The following is a 23,828-nucleotide window of genomic DNA, read 5'->3' on the forward strand; positions in this document are numbered from 1 at the left end:
CCAAAGACAAATAAATATAAACTGTAGCTGGAGGATCATCCAGTGAAAGTTGCTCTTCAGTTTGTCTGAAACTTGGTCTTCCAGTGCAGACTGGCACTTTCCAAGGTCCGGGACAATGTGCTGAGGGCTGCACTAAAGCTTGGGACAGCTGCCACAGATTCACAATGCGGGAAGACCACTGTCTAAGGCCTTTTATGGTACACCGAGCAGTTGGAAATCGTACAGAACCCCTTGGGCTGTATGACTCACATTTAATGTAGACAGTGAATATTATGTATAACTGTATTGGAACACCTAAGAGTGCAACATGATCTATGTAAATAATTTGAATATCATTGCATTTCTGTAAGGGCCATTTTGAAATATTTCATAATGTTCTTTTTGATATTTAAAGAATAAAGGATATTTTTGCAAAAAGAAAGTCTATCCTGATTCCATTTGCCCACAACATGTTCTTTTTAAAAAAAATTAGAGTACCCAATTCTTTTTTTTTGCGATTAAGGGGAAGTTTAGGATGGCCAATTCACCTACCCTGCACATCTTTTTGGGTTGTGAAGGTGAGACCCATGCAGACAATGGGCGAATGTGCGAACTCCACAGACAGTGACCCAGAGCTGGGATCGAACCCGGGTCCTTGCCGCTGTGAGGCAACAGTACAAACCACTGCGTCACCATGCTGCCCTTCCCACAACATTTCCAGATCTCTTCATTCTACCTTGCTTCAATTATCTACCTAATGCATTCCTATAAAATGGTACGGGCTGGACTTTCCAAAGGGTTGTTTCTGCTCCGCTGTTCCAACTTTTCTAGAAGTGATGTGAAAACCCAACTTATGTGCATAAAAGTGTTTCCAATACACTTTCGGCAACGTTACGATGTGGGATCAGGAACAAGAGTAGCAGAAGCTCCAAGGGATCTCCCATCCAATGGTCGTTGCTTCATTCACTGACTCTAAGGTTTCTCCTGCTTTCTGTCCTAAACCACCTGAATTTAAATTTACATCTCCTTGTTCTGGATCCCTCAACCACAGAAACCGAGTGTTTCTATATACTCTGTCCCTTCCCTTCATAATTTTAAACAGCTCTAATCAATTAACCTTACAATCTTCTCTGTTCTAATTATTGGTGAAATTAAGTGCTTGATTAAACAGGGAAAACTGTAAATTCACTTCCATTTGAGAGCAATTGTCCATTTTCTCAATGCGACAGTATCACCCCACCCTGTGCATTTTAACCTTTACCTCCGCATTTTTTATAAAAGAGAATCATGTAGTCTTTTTTTCCCAATGTTGTCCCCCCACTAACTCCACCCCCCTCCCATCCCCCATTCCCTGATGGTGCCAATTCATTCTGGTTTCCTTTTTTTCTTCTTTTTGAAAATAAATTGAGAATACCCAATTCATTTTTTCTAATTAAGGGGCAATTTAGCGTGGCCAATCCACCTAGCCTGCACATAAGAACATAAGGAGCAGGAGTAGGCCATCTGGCCCATCGAGCCTGCTCCGCCATTCAATGAGATCATGGCTGATCTTGTGTGGACTCAGCTCCACTTTCCGGCCCGAACACCATAACCCTTAATCCCTTTATTCTTCAAATCTTTGGGTTGTGGGGGCGAAACCCACATAAACACGGGGAGAATGTGCAAACTCCACACGGACAGTGACCCAGAGCCCGGATCGAACCTGGGACCTCGGCGCCGTGAGGCAGCAGGGCTAACCCACTGCGCCACCGTGCTGCCCTTCATTCTGGTTTCTGACACAATGCCCAGACTGAGCTGAGTCAATCATAAAAAGGGCATTACAATTGGGTCTGAACATTCCCAAATCGAGGGAAAGGATTTGGAATACGGTTACAATTTCTACCGTGAGGCTGGGTTGCACAATGGATGGGTGTGGATATCAGTTAAGGGCACAGTCATTTGCGATGCCCTCCCCAAGCTGAATAGTACAGCCAGTGCAGATCAGCTGCAGCAGAGGGAGGCAGAGACAGAACTGGCGAAAGAGACAAAGAGAGAGACACAAAAAAAGAGCAGAGGCAGTCAGACGGACGGAGGCTGGAAGAGATAGCGAGACACCGGCAGACTGGAGGACAGAAAGCTAGGAGACGACAAAACGTATGACAAGGAAAGTGATATATGCAAACCCAGAGACAGAGAGAATAAGTGGTCATCAGTCGTTATGCATTGCAGGCTGTTAATTGTTTGTACACAAATGGGAAGATGAAAAGAGAGAGAGAACAGGAGCTTGTTACATTCTCATTAAATGAAACCTGGTTAATAAAGAGCTGCAGAGATTCCCAGCAGAGGCTGTCTCCTGCCAGCCTCGCAGGATGTGCCTTGAATACAAAACGAGGCTTGCTCAACTTTCCCGAGTCACCTGCTACCATGGCCTGGCCTGGCCTGGCTTTCTCTCGCCGCCGTCTGCCAGGCCCCTTATCGCCACGGGGGGGGGGGGGGGGGGCATACTGAGCAAAGCAAAAGGAGACACCCACTCAAGGGAGTCTCCAGACTACCGCGCTCTTGCCTTCTGGAGAGAGCTTTGGAAACTGGAAAGCCTGGCAGCTGAGTCAAGGACCCCAAGGGGGCAGGGTGGTTGTTGGGGGAAGGAGGGGAGCAGAGAGATCAAGTCGGGGGAGGGGAAGAGATCAAGTCGGGGAAGAGATCAAGTCGGGGAAGGGGGGGCACAGGACAGGCAGCTCACTCTGAGTGTCAATTCACACATTACAGGCGGACAAGGCAATGAAGGGCAAACAGAACTCACGGGACTGAACCCCAGACAGACAATGAGAAAGGACAGAATTTTAAAAAAGGAGATCATTAGAGAGGAAACTATATTTTTGCTGCAGTATTTGAATGGAACCCCCTCCCCTTATAATCTTCAGTGAAGAAATTAAAATGCTTTGAACATCTATCTCTCTCTTTCTCTCCCACTCAAGGTCACTTATCCTAATTACACCCCACCCACCGCTATCTTTTATTCCTCAGAAACGTGATAAGCTCCAATCTCCTTTTAACATGATGTTTGTATTTTTGTCATAATTGGAGATACGACCCCCTTATGGAAGAATTAAAGCTGTTTTTTAAAAATCGAATTCCGGACCAATAATCGGTTCAGACCAGCGGCCAATCAGGGGACTGTCGTTGGGCAGATTTCAGCCGCTGATCTGGGGAGAGGTTAATTAAACGGCGGATTAAGTCGTTTGTTGCAGGCGGCTCCTGAAATTTCACTGCAGTCACAGTCAATGACTGCGTGAGAGATTGCTGGCACTGAGGGCGATTAACTCGCTCCTTCCAGCAAATCTCTGCAATCTTCACAGGACTTTAAACTAGCTTTCTATTTATCCTAGATCTTGCAGTTTGCATCAGTTACTCAGCAAAGAGAATGGGGAAAAGAGAGACATGGAAAAAGGATGACTTGCATTTACATAGCACCTTTCACGATCACAAACAAGCTCATTTTGGATGTTGGAGGCAAATCATCTCAGCCCCGGGCGACACGACGGTGCAGGAACGGCTGCCTAAGGTGCTGAGGACCTGGGTTTGATCCGGGCCCGGGTCACTGTCTGTGTGGAGTTTGCACATTCTCCCCGAGTCTGTGTGGGTCTCACCCCCATAACCCAAAGATGTGCAGGGTAGGTGGGTTGGCCATGCTAAATTGCCCCTTAATTGGAAAAAAATAATTGGGTACTCTAATTTTTTTTAAATCATCTCAGCCCCAGGATATCGCTGCAGAAACAAAAACAGAAAACCTCAGCAGGTCTGACAGCATCTGTGGAGAGAGAAGGGAGCTAATGTTAAAACTGCAGAAGCTCCTGAGGGCTAGGCCTTAGATCCAAACATTTTCAGTTGTTTCAAGGACGACCTTCCCTCCATCAGAAGGTCAGACATGCTGATGTTTTCTGATGACTGCGCAATGTTCAGTTCCATTCATACCTCCTCAGGTGATGAAGCAGTCTGTGCCTGCATGCAGCAAGACCTGGACCACATCCAGGCTTGAGCTGATAAGTGTCAAGGAAGGAACATTCATGCCATACAAGTGCCAAGCAATAATCATCTGTAAAAAGAGAATCTACCATCACTGAATTCTACAGCACCAACATCCTTGGGGCTGCTATTACCCAGAAACTTAACCAGCCACATCAGTACTCTGCTTACAAGAGTAGTTAAGATGCTGGGAATTCTGTGGCAACTAATTCACTTTCTGACTCCCCTAAGCCTGTCCACTATCTACAAGACAGAAGTCAGGAGTGTGATGGAATGCTCTCCACTTGCCTGGATGAGTGCAGTTTCAAGGACACTCAAGAAGCTCAACACCTCAACACTTCCCCACTTTATCAGCACCCCATCCAGCCACATTTAATCCCACCACCACTGATGCACAGTGGCAGCAGTGTGTACCATCTTCACAGTGCACTGCACTTGAGGAAGGATGTGAAGGCTTTAGAGAGTGTGGAAAGAGTGATAGAGTTATTATGGCATGGAAAGAGGCCCTTTAGCCCATTGTGTCCATGCTGGACATCAAGCTCCTATCCACTCTAATCCCATTTTCCAGCACTTGGCCCACAGCCTTGTATGCTATGGCATTTCAAGCGCTGACCTAAGTACTTCCTAAATATTGTGAGGCTTCCCACCTCTACTACCCTTTCAACCAGATTCCAACCACCCTCTGGGTGAAAAGACGTTTCATCACATCCCCTCTAAACTTCCTGCCCCTTACCTTAAATTTATGCACCCTCCACTAAGGGAAAAGTTCCTTTCTAGCCACCCTATATATGCCCTTCAGAATTTTGTACCCCTCAATCAGGTTCCCCCTCAGCCTTCACTGCCCCAAAGAAAATAACCCTAGTCTATTCAGTCTCCCTTGATAGCTGAAACTCTCCAGCCCAGGCAACATCTGGCAAATCTCCTCAGCACCCTCCCTAGTGCCTCAAAGACAATTGGAAACATGCTCAATGGTGGCTTTCAAAATGGAATTGGATAATCATATGATCAGAAAACCTCTGGAGAATAGGCCAGGGAGTGGGACTTCGCAACTGCTTTATGAAGAGCACATATAGAGGTGATAGGCTGAATGGTCCCCTTCTGTACTGTAACTACTCAATGATTCTATTATATCAGGAACTTGCAACAGAATACTGGATAGTTTCACAGACATAGACTTTAGGTCACTCTGCAAACTGTGATGGGGGGGGGGGACATATTTACCCATTTTCCACTCTTAGTTTGTTACAAAGGAATCAATTGGAATTCAATCCAGTTGATTGTGAAGTGATGCACTTGTGCAGGACAAATACTTGAAGGGAATACATGATAAATGACAGGACACCGAGGATCAGAGGGACCTTGGTGCGCATGTACACCGGTCCCTTAAGGTAGCAGGGCAGTGGTGAAGAAGGCTTATGATGGTCATTGTCCGTGTGGAGTTTGCACATTCGCCCCATGTATGAGTGGGTTACAAAGTTGTACAGGTTAGGTGGATTGGCCACGCTAAATTGTCCCTTAATTGGAGAAAAAAATAATTGGGTACTCTAAATTTTAGAAAAAAAGAAGGTAGATGATATACATGCCTTTATTAGCTGATGCATAGAGTTTAAGAGCAGAGAGGTTATGCTACAGCTGTATAAAATGTTGGTTAGGCCACAGCTAGAGCATTGCATGCAGTTCTGGAATCCACATTATGGTGTGTATGTGATAGCACTGGACAGGGTGCAGAGGAAATTTACCAGGATGTTGCCTGGGTTTGAGAGTTTTAGCTATGTAGGTAGATTGGATAAACTGGGGTTGTTTTCCTTGGAGCAGCGGAGATTGAGGGGGGACATGATTGAGATGTCTAAAATTATGAGGGGCATAGATAGACAGAAATAAACTTTGTCCCTTGGTGGAGGGGGTCAAAGACCAGGGGGCAAAGATTTAAAGTAAGGGGCAGGAGGTTTAGACAGGAGGTGAGGAAGACTTTTTCACCCAGAGGGTGGTGGGAGTCTGGAACTCACTGCCTGAAAGGGTGGTGGAGGCAGACACCCTCATAACATTTAAGAAATATTTGGATGTGCAGAGGCATACAAGGTTGTGGGTCAAGTGCTGGAAATGGGATTAGAATACTTTGGTGGTTGTTTTTGACCGGCGTAGACGTGCAATGGACCATCGGGTCCTTTCTGTGCTGTAGACCGCTTTATGACTGGTTGCAAACTGCTTCCGACTGAATAATAAAAGAAAGTGACTGTGTCACCTATCCCCGGAGTTCATTTGGATTTCCCCCTGGAGTTGACTCGTACAGCACAGGATCGCCCTATGTTCAATTGCCAGGGCGTGGCTGAGGGTGGGAGTAAATTGGCCTCAGCACTATGGAGCTAACCAGGAATTGGGAATTAACCTGTGCTCCTAGTTGGCATTACCATCGAGCGGATTCTTGCTCCTTCCAGTCCTGAATGTACACGTTGTGTGTGTGTGTGGGGGGGGGGGGGGGGGGTCCATGGGGAAGGACAGGACCATGAGCCCACCTATGTCGAGGAGTCCATCTGCCCCGAGGTTTGCGATTACAGAATAGCCAGTCGCCGCATTTGTTGGGGAGCGGCGAGGGAGCTGTGAGCCGCTGGAAAACTGTACCGCAGCACAAAAGAGAACATCGGGGATGGCAGAGAGGGTGGGAAGGAGTGATGGTAACATGCAGCATGTCACAGCTGCAGCCTCAAGCTGCCTGGCACAGAGTCACTTTGCCCATGCGCACAGCGTTCGGTGGCGGGTGATGGAGGCTGACAGGACATGCCGCAATGTTGAGAAGGCCAACTTTTCCCCTCCCCCACTTACCCCCCCCCCCCCCCCCCCGCAACGCACACACATACACATACCCCAAAACACACTCTATCTCCCCACACACACGCTCCCCCAAAACCTCCACACATACCCACACACACTACCACACATTGTCCCCTCCACACACACTTACCCCATACACAGTGCCCCCTCCACACACACACACTCTTACCCCCATACACATTGTTCCCTCCACACACACACTGACCCCCATACACATTGTCCACTCAACACACACACACACTTACCCCCATACACAGTGCCCCCTCCACACACACACACATTGTCCCCTCCACACACACACACACTTACCCCCATACACAGTGCCCCCTCCACACACACACACTCTTACCCCCATACACATTGTCCCCTCCATACACACACTCTTACCCCCATACACATTGTCCCCTCCACACACTCACTTACCCCCATACACATTGTGCCCTCCACACACACACTCACTTACCCCCATACACATTGTCCCCCTCCACACACACACATTGTCCCCTCCACACACACACACACTTACCCCCATACACATTGTTCCCTCCACACACACACTTACCCCCATACACATTGTCCCCTCCACACACACACACTTACCCCCAGACACACTGTCCCCTCTACACACACTCACTTACCCCCATACACATTGTCCCCCTCCACACACACTTACCCCCATACACATTGTCCTCCTCCACACACACTTACCCCCATACACATTGTCCTCCTCCACACACACCTACCCCCATACACATTGCCCCCTCCACACACACACACTTACCCCCATACACATTGTCCCCTCTACACACACTCACTTACCACCTTACACATTGTCCCCCCCCCACACACACTTAACCCCCATACACAGTGCCCCCTCCACACACACACACTTACCCACATACACATTGTCCCCTCTACACACACACACACTGACCCACATACACATTCTTCCCCTCCACACACACTTACTCCCATACACATTGTCACCCTCCACACACACACACACATGCCCCCATACACATTGTCCCCATCCACACACACACACTCACACTTACCACCAGACACATTGTCCTCCTCCACACACACACACGCACTTACCTCCATACATAGTGTCCCCCTCCACTCGCACACTTACCCCCATACACAGTGCCCCCTCCACACACACTTACCCCCACAAACATTGTCCCCTCCACACACACACATACACACTTTCACCCATACACATTGTCCCCCTCCACACACACACATACGCCCATCCACTTTGTCCCCCTCCACTGACACACACAAACTTACCCCCATATATATTGTCCCCCTCCACACACACACACTTACCCCCATACACATTGTCCCCCTCCACACATACACATACGCCCATCCACATTGTCCCCCTCCACTGACACACACAAACTTACCCCCATATATATTGTCCCCCTCCACACACACACACTTACCCCTACAGACTTTGTCCCCCTCCACACTCAGACTTTTGAAAAATACATTTAGGCGTGTGGAGTTTGCACATTCTCCCCGTGTTTGCATGAGTTTCGCCCCCACAACCCAAAGATGTTCAGGGTAGGTGGATTGGCCATGCTAAATTGCCCCTTAATTGGAAAAATGAATTGGGTGCACTAAATTTACAAAAAACAAATAAATAAATAAATAAATAAATTTGGAGTACCCAATTAATTTCTTCCAATTAAGGGGCAACTTAGCATGGCCAATTCATCTACCCTGCACATTTCTGGGTTGTGGGGGCGAAACCCACGCAAACACAGGGAGAATGTGCAAACTCCAGACGGACAGTGACCCAGTGCCGGCTTCAAACCAGGGAACTCAGCGCCGTGACACACACACACACCTACACGCATACACATAGTACCCCTCCACACAAACACACTTACCCCCACACACATTGCCCCCCTCCACACACACACTTGCCCGCACACACATTGTCCTCCTACACACACACACACACTTATCCCCATACACATCGTCCCCCTCCACACACACACACTGACCCCATTGCACATTGTACCCCTCCACACACACACTTACCCCCACACACATTGTCCCCCTCCACACACATACTTACCCCCATACACATTGTCCTCCTCCACACACACATACTTACTCCCATACGCATTGTCCCCCTCCACACAAACACACTGACCCCCATACACATTGTCCCCTTCCACACACACACACATACCCCAATACACATTGTCCCCCTCCACACACATACCCACTTACCCCCATACACATTGTCACCCTCCACACACACACACTTACCCCCATACACATTGTCCCCCTCCACACACACACACTTACCCCCATACACATTGTCCCCCTCCACACACATACCCACTTACCCCCATACACATTGTCCCCCTCCACACACACACACTGACCCCCATACACATTGTCCCCCTCCACACACACACATACCCCCATACACATTGTCCCCCTCCACACACATACCCACTTACCCCCATACACATTGTCCCCCTCCATACACACACACTTACCCCCATACACATTGTCCCCCTCCACACACATACCCACTTACCCCCATACACATTGTCCCCCTCCACACACACACACTGACCCCCATCCACATTGTCCCCCTCCACACACACACATACCCCCATACACATTGTCCCCCTCCACACACATACCCACTTACCCCCATACACATTGTCACCCTCAACACACACACACTTACCCCCATACACATTGTCCCCCTCCACACACACACACTTACCCCCATACACATTTGCCCCCTCCACACACACACTTACCACCATACACATTGTTCCCCTCCACACACACACACTTACCCCCATACACATTGTCCTCCTCCACACACACCTACCCCCATACACATTGTCCCCTCCACACACACACACCTACCCCCATACACATTGTCCCCCTCCACACAGAAACACACACTAACCCCCATACACATTGGCCCCCTTCACACACACACTTACCCCCACACACAGTGACGCCCACCACAGACACACACACTTACCCCCATACACATTGGCCCCCTCCACACACACACTTACCCCCATGCACATTGCCCCCCTCCACACACAACTTACCCCCACACACATTGTCCCCTCCACACACACACCCACTTACCCTCATACACATTGTCCCCCTCCACAAACACGCACTTACCCCCATACACATTGTACCACTCCACACACACACTTACCCCCATACACATTGTACTCCTCCACACACACACTTACCCCCATACACAATGTCCCCTCCACACACACACTTACCCCATACACAATGCCCCCCCCCCACACACACACACACACACATTGTCCCCTCCACACATACACTTACCCTCATGCACATTGTCCCCCTCCACACACACACTTACCCCATACGCATTGTCCCCCTCCACACAAACACACTGACCCCCATACACATTGTCCTCCTCCACACACACTTACCCAATACACATTGTCCCCCTCCACACACACACTTACCCCATACACATTGTCCCCCTCCACACACACACACACACTTACCCCCATACACATTGTCCCCCTCCACACACACACATACTTACCCCCATACACATTGTCCTCCTCCACACACACTTACCCAATACACATTGTCCCCCTCCACACACACACTTACCCCCATACACATTGTCCCCCTCAACACACACTTACCCCCATACACATTGTCCTCGCCACACACACACTTACCCCCATACACATTGTCCCCCTCAACACACACTTACCCCCATACACATTGTCCTCGCCACACAAACACACTTACCCCATACACATTGTCCCCCTCCACACACACACACTTACCCCATACACATTGTCCCCCTCCACACACACACATTTACCCCCATACACATTGTCCCCCTCCACACACACACATACTTACCCCCAGACACATTGTCCCCCTCCACACACACTTGACCCCATACACATTGTCCCCCTCCACACACACTTGCCCCCATACACATTGTCCCCCTCCACATACACACTTACCCCCAGACACATTGTCCCCCTCCACACACACTTACCCCATACACATTGTCCCCTCCACACACACACACACACTTACCCCATACACATTGTCCCCTCCACACACACACACACTTACCCCATACACATTGTCCCCCTCCACACATATACCCACTTACCCCCATACACATTGTCCCCCTCCACACACACACTTACCCCCATACACATTGTCCCCCTCCACACACACACTTGCCCCCATACACATTGTCCCCCTCCACACACACACTTACATCCATACACATTGTCCCCCTCCACACACACACTTGCCCCCATACACATTGTCCCCCTCCACACACACACACTTACCCCCATACACATTGTCCCCCTCCACACACACACTTACCCCATACACATTGTCCCCCTCCACACACACACCTACCCCCATACACATTGTCCCCCTTCACACACACACTTGCCCCCATACACATTGTCCCCCTCCACACACACACTTACCCCCATACACATTGTCCCCCTCCACACACACACTTGCCGCCATACACATTGTCCCCCTCCACACACACACTTACCCCCATACACATTGTCCCCCTCCACACACACACTTACCCCCATACACATTGTCCGCCTCCACACACACACTTACCCCATACACATTGTCCCCCTCCACACACACACTTGCCCCCATACACATTGTCCCCCTCCACACACACACACGTACCCCCATACACATTGTCCCCTCCACACACACACTTACCCCCATACACATTGTCCCCCTCCACACACACAAACACTTACCCCCATACACATTGTCCCCTCCACACACACACTTGCCCCCATACACATTGTCCCCCTCCACACACACACTTACCCCCATACACATTGTCTCACTCCACACACACTTATCCCCTACACATTGTCCTCGCCACACACAAACACACTTACCCCCACACACATTGTCCCCCTCCACACACACACTTACCCCATACACATTGTCCCCCTCCACACACACACTTACCCCCATACACATTGTCCCCTCCACACACACTTACCCCCATACACATTGACCCCCTCCACACACACACACTTACCCCCATACACATTGTCCCCCTCCACACACACACTTGCCCCCATACACATTGTCCCCCTCCACACACACACTTACCCCCATACACATTGTCCCCCTCCACACACACACTTGCCCCCATACACATTGTCCCCCTCCACACACACACTTACCCCCATACACATTGTCCCCCTCCACACACACACTTACCCCCATACACATTGTCCTCCTCCACACACACTTGCCCCCATACACATTGTCCCCCTCCACACACACACTGACCCCCATACACATTGTCCCCCTCCACACACACACTTACCCCATACACATTGTCCCCCTCCACACACACACTTACCCCCAGACACATTGTCCGCCTCCACACACACTTGCCCCCATACACATTGTCCCCCTCCACACACACACTTACCCCCATACACATTGTCCCCCTCCACACACACTTACCCCCATACACATTGTCCCCCTCCACACACACACTTACCCCCATACACATTGTCCCCCTCCACACACACTTGCCCCCCTACACATTGTCCCCCTCCACACACACACTTGCCACCCTACACATTGTCCCCCTCCACACACACTTGCCCCCATACACATTGTCCCCCTCCACACACACACACTTGCCCCCATACACATTGTCCCCCCCACACACACACTTAACCCCCATACACAGTGCCCCCTCCACACACACACACTTACCCACATACACATTGTCCCCTCTACACACACACACACTGACCCACATACACATTCTTCCCCTCCACACACACTTACTCCCATACACATTGTCACCCTCCACACACACACACACATGCCCCCATACACATTGTCCCCATCCACACACACACACTCACACTTACCACCAGACACATTGTCCTCCTCCACACACACACACGCACTTACCTCCATACATAGTGTCCCCCTCCACTCGCACACTTACCCCCATACACAGTGCCCCCTCCACACACACTTACCCCCACAAACATTGTCCCCTCCACACACACACATACACACTTTCACCCATACACATTGTCCCCCTCCACACACACACATACGCCCATCCACTTTTTCCCCCTCCACTGACACACACAAACTTACCCCCATATATATTGTCCCCCTCCACACACACACACTTACCCCCATACACATTGTCCCCCTCCACACATACACGTACGCCCATCCACATTGTCCCCCTCCACTGACACACACAAACTTACCCCCATATATATTGTCCCCCTCCACACACACACACTTACCCCTACAGACTTTGTCCCCCTCCACACTCAGACTTTTGAAAAATACATTTAGGCGTGTGGAGTTTGCACATTCTCCCCGTGTTTGCATGAGTTTCGCCCCCACAACCCAAAGATGTTCAGGGTAGGTGGATTGGCCATGCTAAATTGCCCCTTAATTGGAAAAATGAATTGGGTGCACTAAATTTACAAAAAACAAATAAATAAATAAATAAATAAATTTGGAGTACCCAATTAATTTCTTCCAATTAAGGGGCAACTTAGCATGGCCAATTCATCTACCCTGCACATTTCTGGGTTGTGGGGGCGAAACCCACGCAAACACAGGGAGAATGTGCAAACTCCAGACGGACAGTGACCCAGTGCCGGCTTCAAACCAGGGACCTCAGCGCCGTGACACACACACACACCTACACGCATACACATAGTACCCCTCCACACAAACACACTTACCCCCACACACATTGCCCCCCTCCACACACACACTTACCCCATACACATTGTCCCCCTCCACACACACACATACCCCCATACACATTGTCCCCCTCCACACACATACCCACTTACCCCCATACACATTGTCCCCCTCCATACACACACACTTACCCCCATACACATTGTCCCCCTCCACACACATACCCACTTACCCCCATACACATTGTCCCCCTCCACACACACACACTGACCCCCATACACATTGTCCCCCTCCACACACACACATATCCCCATACACATTGTCCCCCTCCACACACATACCCACTTACCCCCATACACATTGTCACCCTCCACACACACACACTTACCCCCATACACATTGTCCCCCTCCACACACACACACTTACCCCCTTACACATTTGCCCCCTCCACACACACACTTACCACCATACACATTGTCCCCCTCCACACACACACACTTACCCCCATACACATTGTCCTCCTCCACACACACCTACCCCCATACACATTGTCCCCTCCACACACACACACCTACCCCCATACACATTGTCCCCCTCCACACAGAAACACACACTTACCCCCATACACATTGGCCCCCTTCACACACACACTTACCCCCACACACAGTGACGCCCACCACAGACACACACACTTACCCCCATACACATTGGCCCCCTCCACACACACACTTACCCCCATGCACATTGCCCCCCTCCACACACAACTTACCCCCACACACATTGTCCCCTCCACACACACACCCACTTACCCTCATACACATTGTCCCCCTCCACAAACACGCACTTACCCCCATACACATTGTACCACTCCACACACACACTTACCCCCATACACATTGTACTCCTCCACACACACACTTACCCCCATACACAATGTCCCCTCCACACACACACTTACCCCATACACAATGCCCCCCCCCCACACACACACACACACACATTGTCCCCTCCACACATACACTTACCCTCATGCACATTGTCCCCCTCCACACACACACTTACCCCATACGCATTGTCCCCCTCCACACAAACACACTGACCCCCATACACATTGTCCTCCTCCACACACACTTACCCAATACACATTGTCCCCCTCCACACACACACTTACCCCATACACATTGTCCCCCTCCACACACACACACACACTTACCCCCATACACATTGTCCCCCTCCACACACACACATACTTACCCCCATACACATTGTCCTCCTCCACACACACTTACCCAATACACATTGTCCCCCTCCACACACACACTTACCCCCATACACATTGTCCCCCTCAACACACACTTACCCCCATACACATTGTCCTCGCCACACACACACTTACCCCCATACACATTGTCCCCCTCAACACACACTTACCCCCATACACATTGTCCTCGCCACACACACACACTTACCCCATACACATTGTCCCCCTCCACACACACACACTTACCCCATACACATTGTCCCCCTCCACACACACACATTTACCCCCATACACATTGTCCCCCTCCACACACACACATACTTACCCCCAGACACATTGTCCCCCTCCACACACACTTGACCCCATACACATTGTCCCCCTCCACACACACTTGCCCCCATACACATTGTCCCCCTCCACATACACACTTACCCCCAGACACATTGTCCCCCTCCACACATACTTACCCCATACACATTGTCCCCTCCACACACACACACACACTTACCCCATACACATTGTCCCCTCCACACACACACACACTTACCCCATACACATTGTCCCCCTCCACACATATACCCACTTACCCCCATACACATTGTCCCCCTCCACACACACACTTACCCCCATACACATTGTCCCCCTCCACACACACACTTGCCCCCATACACATTGTCCCCCTCCACACACACACTTACATCCATACACATTGTCCCCCTCCACACACACACTTGCCCCCATACACATTGTCCCCCTCCACACACACACACTTACCCCCATACACATTGTCCCCCTCCACACACACACTTACCCCATACACATTGTCCCCCTCCACACACACACCTACCCCCATACACATTGTCCCCCTTCACACACACACTTGCCCCCATACACATTGTCCCCCTCCACACACACACTTACCCCCATACACATTGTCCCCCTCCACACACACACTTGCCGCCATACACATTGTCCCCCTCCACACACACACTTACCCCCATACACATTGTCCCCCTCCACACACACACTTACCCCCATACACATTGTCCGCCTCCACACACACACTTACCCCATACACATTGTCCCCCTCCACACACACACTTGCCCCCATACACATTGTCCCCCTCCACACACACACACGTACCCCCATACACATTGTCCCCTCCACACACACACTTACCCCCATACACATTGTCCCCCTCCACACACACAAACACTTACCCCCATACACATTGTCCCCTCCACACACACACTTGCCCCCATACACATTGTCCCCCTCCACACACACACTTACCCCCATACACATTGTCTCACTCCACACACACTTATCCCCTACACATTGTCCTCGCCACACACAAACACACTTACCCCCACACACATTGTCCCCCTCCACACACACACTTACCCCATACACATTGTCCCCCTCCACACACACACTTACCCCCATACACATTGTCCCCTCCACACACACACTTACCCCCATACACATTGACCCCCTCCACACACACACACTTACCCCCATACACATTGTCCCCCTCCACACACACACTTGCCCCCATACACATTGTCCCCCTCCACACACACACTTACCCCCATACACATTGTCCCCCTCCACACACACACTTGCCCCCATACACATTGTCCCCCTCCACACACACACTTACCCCCATACACATTGTCCCCCTCCACACACACACTTACCCCCATACACATTGTCCTCCTCCACACACACTTGCCCCCATACACATTGTCCCCCTCCACACACACACTGACCCCCATACACATTGTCCCCCTCCACACACACACTTACCCCATACACATTGTCCCCCTCCACACACACACACTTACCCCCAGACACATTGTCCGCCTCCACACACACTTGCCCCCATACACATTGTCCCCCTCCACACACACACTTACCCCCATACACATTGTCCCCCTCCACACACACTTACCCCCATACACATTGTCCCCCTCCACACACACACTTACCCCCATACACATTGTCCCCCTCCACACACACTTGCCCCCCTACACATTGTCCCCCTCCACACACACACTTGCCACCCTACACATTGTCCCCCTCCACACACACTTGCCCCCATACACATTGTCCCCCTCCACACACACACACTTGCCCCCATACACATTGTCCCCCTCCACACACACACTTACCCCCATACACATTGTCCCCCTCCACACACACTTGCCCCCATACACATTGTCCCCCTCCACACACACACTTACCCCCCATACACATTGTCCCCCTCAACACACACTTACCCCCATACACATTGTCCTCGCCACACACACACACAGACACATTGTCCCCCTCCACACACACACTTACCCCCACACATATTGTCCCCCTCCATGCACGAATACACACTTACCCCCGCACACATTGTCCCCCTCCACACACACACAGTTACCCCCATGCACATTGTCCCCCTCCACACACACACACTTACCCCCATACACATTGTCCCCCTCCACACACACACACTTACCCCCATACACATTGGCCCCCTCCACACACACACTTACCCCCATGCACATTGCCCCCCTCCACACACAACTTACCCCCACACACATTGTCCCCTCCACACACACACCCACTTACCCTCATACACATTGTCCCCCTCCACAAACACGCACTTACCCCCATACACATTGTACCACTCCACACACACACTTACCCCCATACACATTGTACTCCTCCACACACACACTTACCCCCATACACAATGTCCCCTCCACACACACACTTACCCCATACACAATGCCCCCCCCCCACACACACACACACACATTGTCCCCTCCACACATACACTTACCCTCATGCACATTGTCCCCCTCCACACACACACTTACCCCATACGCATTGTCCCCCTCCACACAAACACACTGACCCCCATACACATTGTCCTCCTCCACACACACTTACCCAATACACATTGTCCCCCTCCACACACACACTTACCCCATACACATTGTCCCCCTCCACACACACACACACACTTACCCCCATACACATTGTCCCCCTCCACACACACACATACTTACCCCCATACACATTGTCCTCCTCCACACACACTTACCCAATACACATTGTCCCCCTCCACACACACACTTACCCCCATACACATTGTCCCCCTCAACACACACTTACCCCCATACACATTGTCCTCGCCACACACACACTTACCCCCATACACATTGTCCCCCTCAACACACACTTACCCCCATACACATTGTCCTCGCCACACACACACACTTACCCCATACACATTGTCCCCCTCCACACACACACACTTACCCCATACACATTGTCCCCCTCCACACACACACATTTACCCCCATACACATTGTCCCCCTCCACACACACACATACTTACCCCCAGACACATTGTCCCCCTCCACACACACTTGGCCCCATACACATTGTCCCCCTCCACACACACTTGCCCCCATACACATTGTCCCCCTCCACATACACACTTACCCCCAGACACATTGTCCCCCTCCACACACACTTACCCCATACACATTGTCCCCTCCACACACACACACACACTTACCCCATACACATTGTCCCCTCCACACACACACACACTTACCCCATACACATTGTCCCCCTCCACACATATACCCACTTACCCCCATACACATTGTCCCCCTCCACACACACACTTACCCCCATACACATTGTCCCCCTCCACACACACACTTGCCCCCATACACATTGTCCCCCTCCACACACACACTTACATCCATACACATTGTCCCCCTCCACACACACACTTGCCCCCATACACATTGTCCCCCTCCACACACACACACTTACCCCCATACACATTGTCCCCCTCCACACACACACTTACCCCATACACATTGTCCCCCTCCACACACACACCTACCCCCATACACATTGTCCCCCTTCACACACACACTTGCCCCCATACACATTGTCCCCCTCCACACACACACTTACCCCCATACACATTGTCCCCCTCCACACACACACTTGCCGCCATACACATTGTCCCCCTCCACACACACACTTACCCCCATACACATTGTCCCCCTCCACACACACACTTACCCCCATACACATTGTCCGCCTCCACACACACACTTACCCCATACACATTGTCCCCCTCCACACACACACTTGCCCCCATACACATTGTCCCCCTCCACACACACACACGTACCCCCATACACATTGTCCCCTCCACACACACACTTACCCCCATACACATTGTCCCCCTCCACACACACAAACACTTACCCCCATACACATTGTCCCCTCCACACACACACTTGCCCCCATACACATTGTCCCCCTCCACACACACACTTACCCCCATACACATTGTCTCACTCCACACACACTTATCCCCTACACATTGTCCTCGCCACACACAAACACACTTACCCCCACACACATTGTCCCCCTCCACACACACACTTACCCCATATACATTGTCCCCCTCCACACACACACTTACCCCCATACACATTGTCCCCTCCACACACACACTTACCCCCATACACATTGACCCCCTCCACACACACACACTTACCCCCATACACATTGTCCCCCTCCACACACACACTTGCCCCCATACACATTGTCCCCCTCCACACACACACTTACCCCCATACACATTGTCCCCCTCCACACACACACTTGCCCCCATACACATTGTCCCCCTCCACACACACACTTACCCCCATACACATTGTCCCCCTCCACACACACACTTACCCCCATACACATTGTCCTCCTCCACACACACTTGCCCCCATACACATTGTCCCCCTCCACACACACACTGACCCCCATACACATTGTCCCCCTCCACACACACACTTACCCCATACACATTGTCCCCCTCCACACACACACACTTACCCCCAGACACATTGTCCGCCTCCACACACACTTGCCCCCATACACATTGTCCCCCTCCACACACACACTTACCCCCATACACATTGTCCCCCTCCACACACACTTACCCCCATACACATTGTCCCCCTCCACACACACACTTACCCCCATACACATTGTCCCCCTCCACACACACTTGCCCCCCTACACATTGTCCCCCTCCACACACACACTTGCCACCCTACACATTGTCCCCCTCCACACACACTTGCCCCCATACACATTGTCCCCCTCCACACACACACACTTGCCCCCATACACATTGTCCCCCTCCACACACACACTTACCCCCATACACATTGTCCCCCTCCACACACACTTGCCCCCATACACATTGTCCCCCTCCACACACACACTTACCCCCCATACACATTGTCCCCCTCAACACACACTTACCCCCATACACATTGTCCTCGCCACACACACACACAGACACATTGTCCCCCTCCACACACACACTTACCCCCACACATATTGTCCCCCTCCATGCACGAATACACACTTACCCCTGCACACATTGTCCCCCTCCACACACACACAGTTACCCCCATGCACATTGTCCCCCTCCACACACACACACTTACCCCCATACACATTGTCCCCCTCCACACACACACACTTACCCCCATACACATTGGCCCCCTCCACACACACACTTACCCCCATGCACATTGCCCCCCTCCACACACAACTTACCCCCACACACATTGTCCCCTCCACACACACACCCACTTACCCTCATACACATTGTCCCCCTCCACAAACACGCACTTACCCCCATACACATTGTACCACTCCACACACACACTTACCCCCATACACATTGTACTCCTCCACACACACACTTACCCCCATACACAATGTCCCCTCCACACACACACATTGTCCCCTCCACGTACACACACACTTACCCTCATGCACATTGTCCCCCTCCACACACACACTTACCCCCACACACATTGTCCCCCTCCACGCATACACTTACCCTCATGCACATTGTCCCCCTCCACACACACACTTACCCCATACACAATGTCCCCCCCCCACACACACACACACACACATTGTCCCCTCCACACATACACTTACCCTCATGCACATTTTCCCCCTCCACACACACACTTACCCCATACACATTGTCCCCTCCACACACACACACTTACCCCATACACATTGTCCCCCTCCACACACACACACTTACCCCCATACACATTGTCCCCCTCCACACACACACATACTTACCCCCATACACATTGTCCTCCTCCACACACACACTTACCCCATACACATTGTCCCCCTCCACACACACACACACACTTACCCCCATACACATTGTCCCCCTCCACACACACACATACTTACCCCCATACACATTGTCCTCCTCCACACACACTTACCCAATACACATTGTCCCCCTCCACACACACACTTACCGCCATACACATTGTCCTCGCCACACACACACACTTACCCCCATACACATTGTCCTCGCCACACACACACTTACCCCCATACACATTGTCCCCATCAACACACACACTTACCGCCATACACATTGTCCTCGCCACACACACACACTTACCCCCATACACATTGTCCTCGCCACACACACACTTACCCCCATACACATTGTCCCCATCAACACACACTTACCCCCATACACATTGTCCTCGCCACACACACACACTTACCCCATACACATTGTCCCCCTCCACACACACACACTTACCCCATACACATTGTCCCCTCCACACACACACTTGCCCCCTACACATTGTCCCCCTCCACACACACTTACCCCCATACACATTGTCCTCGCCACACGCACACACACACATTGTCCCCCTCCATGCACGAACACACACTTACCCCCACACACATTGTCCCCCTCCACACACACACTTACCCCCATACACATTGTCCCCCTCAACACACACTTACCCCATACACATTGTCCTCGCCACACACACAAACTTACCCCCATACACATTGTCCTCGCCACACACACACACACTTACCCCATACACATTGTCCCCCTCCACACACACACACACTTACCCCATACACATTGTCCCCCTCCACACACACACTTACCCCATACACATTGACCCCTCCACACACACACTTACCCCATACACATTGTCCCCCTCCACACACACACACTTACCCCCATACACATTGTCCCCCTCCACACACACACACTTACCCCCATACACATTGTCCCCCTCCACACACACACATACTTACCCCCATACACATTGTCCTCCTCCACACACACTTACCCAATACACATTGTCCCCCTCCACACACACACTTACCCCATACACATTGTCCCCCTCCACACACACACACACACTTACCCCCATACACATTGTCCCCCTCCACACACACACATACTTACCCCCATACACATTGTCCTCCTCCACACACACTTACCCAATACACATTGTCCCCCTCCACACACACACTTACCCCCATACACATTGTCCCCCTCAACACACACTTACCCCCATACACATTGTCCTCGCCACACACACACTTACCCCCATACACATTGTCCCCCTCAACACACACTTACCCCCATACACATTGTCCTCGCCACACACACACACTTACCCCATACACATTGTCCCCCTCCACACACACACACTTACCCCATACACATTGTCCCCCTCCACACACACACATTTACCCCCATACACATTGTCCCCCTCCACACACACACATACTTACCCCCAGACACATTGTCCCCCTCCACACACACTTGCCCCCATACACATTGTCCCCCTCCACATACACACTTACCCCCAGACACATTGTCCCCCTCCACACATACTTACCCCATACACATTGTCCCCTCCACACACACACACACTTACCCCATACACATTGTCCCCTCCACACACACACACACTTACCCCATACACATTGTCCCCCTCCACACATATACCCACTTACCCCCATACACATTGTCCCCCTCCACACACACACTTACCCCCATACACATTGTCCCCCTCCACACACACACTTGCCCCCATACACATTGTCCCCCTCCACACACACACTTACATCCATACACATTGTCCCCCTCCACACACACACTTGCCCCCATACACATTTTCCCCCTCCACACACACACACTTACCCCCATACACATTGTCCCCCTCCACACACACACTTACCCCATACACATTGTCCCCCTCCACACACACACCTACCCCCATACACATTGTCCCCCTTCACACACACACTTGCCCCCATACACATTGTCCCCCTCCACACACACACTTACCCCCATACACATTGTCCCCCTCCACACACACACTTGCCGCCATACACATTGTCCCCCTCCACACACACACTTACCCCCATACACATTGTCCCCCTCCACACACACACTTACCCCCATACACATTGTCCGCCTCCACACACACACTTACCCCATACACATTGTCCCCCTCCACACACACACTTGCCCCCATACACATTGTCCCCCTCCACACACACACATGTACCCCCATACACATTGTCCCCTCCACACACACACTTACCCCCATACACATTGTCCCCCTCCACACACACAAACACTTACCCCCATACACATTGTCCCCTCCACACACACACTTGCCCCCATACACATTGTCCCCCTCCACACACACACTTACCCCCATACACATTGTCTCACTCCACACACACTTATCCCCTACACATTGTCCTCGCCACACACAAACACACTTACCCCCACACACATTGTCCCCCTCCACACACACACTTACCCCATACACATTGTCCCCCTCCACACACACACTTACCCCCATACACATTGTCCCCTCCACACACACACTTACCCCCATACACATTGACCCCCTCCACACACACACACTTACCCCCATACACATTGTCCCCCTCCACACACACACTTGCCCCCATACACATTGTCCCCCTCCACACACACACTTACCCCCATACACATTGTCCCCCTCCACACACACACTTGCCCCCATACACATTGTCCCCCTCCA

General features: G+C 51.3%; 1 long non-coding RNA gene across 1 annotated transcript in view; it reads right to left on the reverse strand.

Annotated features, from left to right (window-relative positions):
- The window catches only part of LOC140415063 (uncharacterized), a 125,756-nt gene that overhangs the window by 99,489 nt on the left and 2,439 nt on the right, over nucleotides 1-23,828 (reverse strand). The window lies entirely within an intron of this gene.

This window comes from Scyliorhinus torazame, chromosome 1 (genome assembly GCF_047496885.1).
Source record: "Scyliorhinus torazame isolate Kashiwa2021f chromosome 1, sScyTor2.1, whole genome shotgun sequence".
Classification (NCBI taxonomy): Eukaryota; Metazoa; Chordata; class Chondrichthyes; order Carcharhiniformes; family Scyliorhinidae; genus Scyliorhinus; species Scyliorhinus torazame.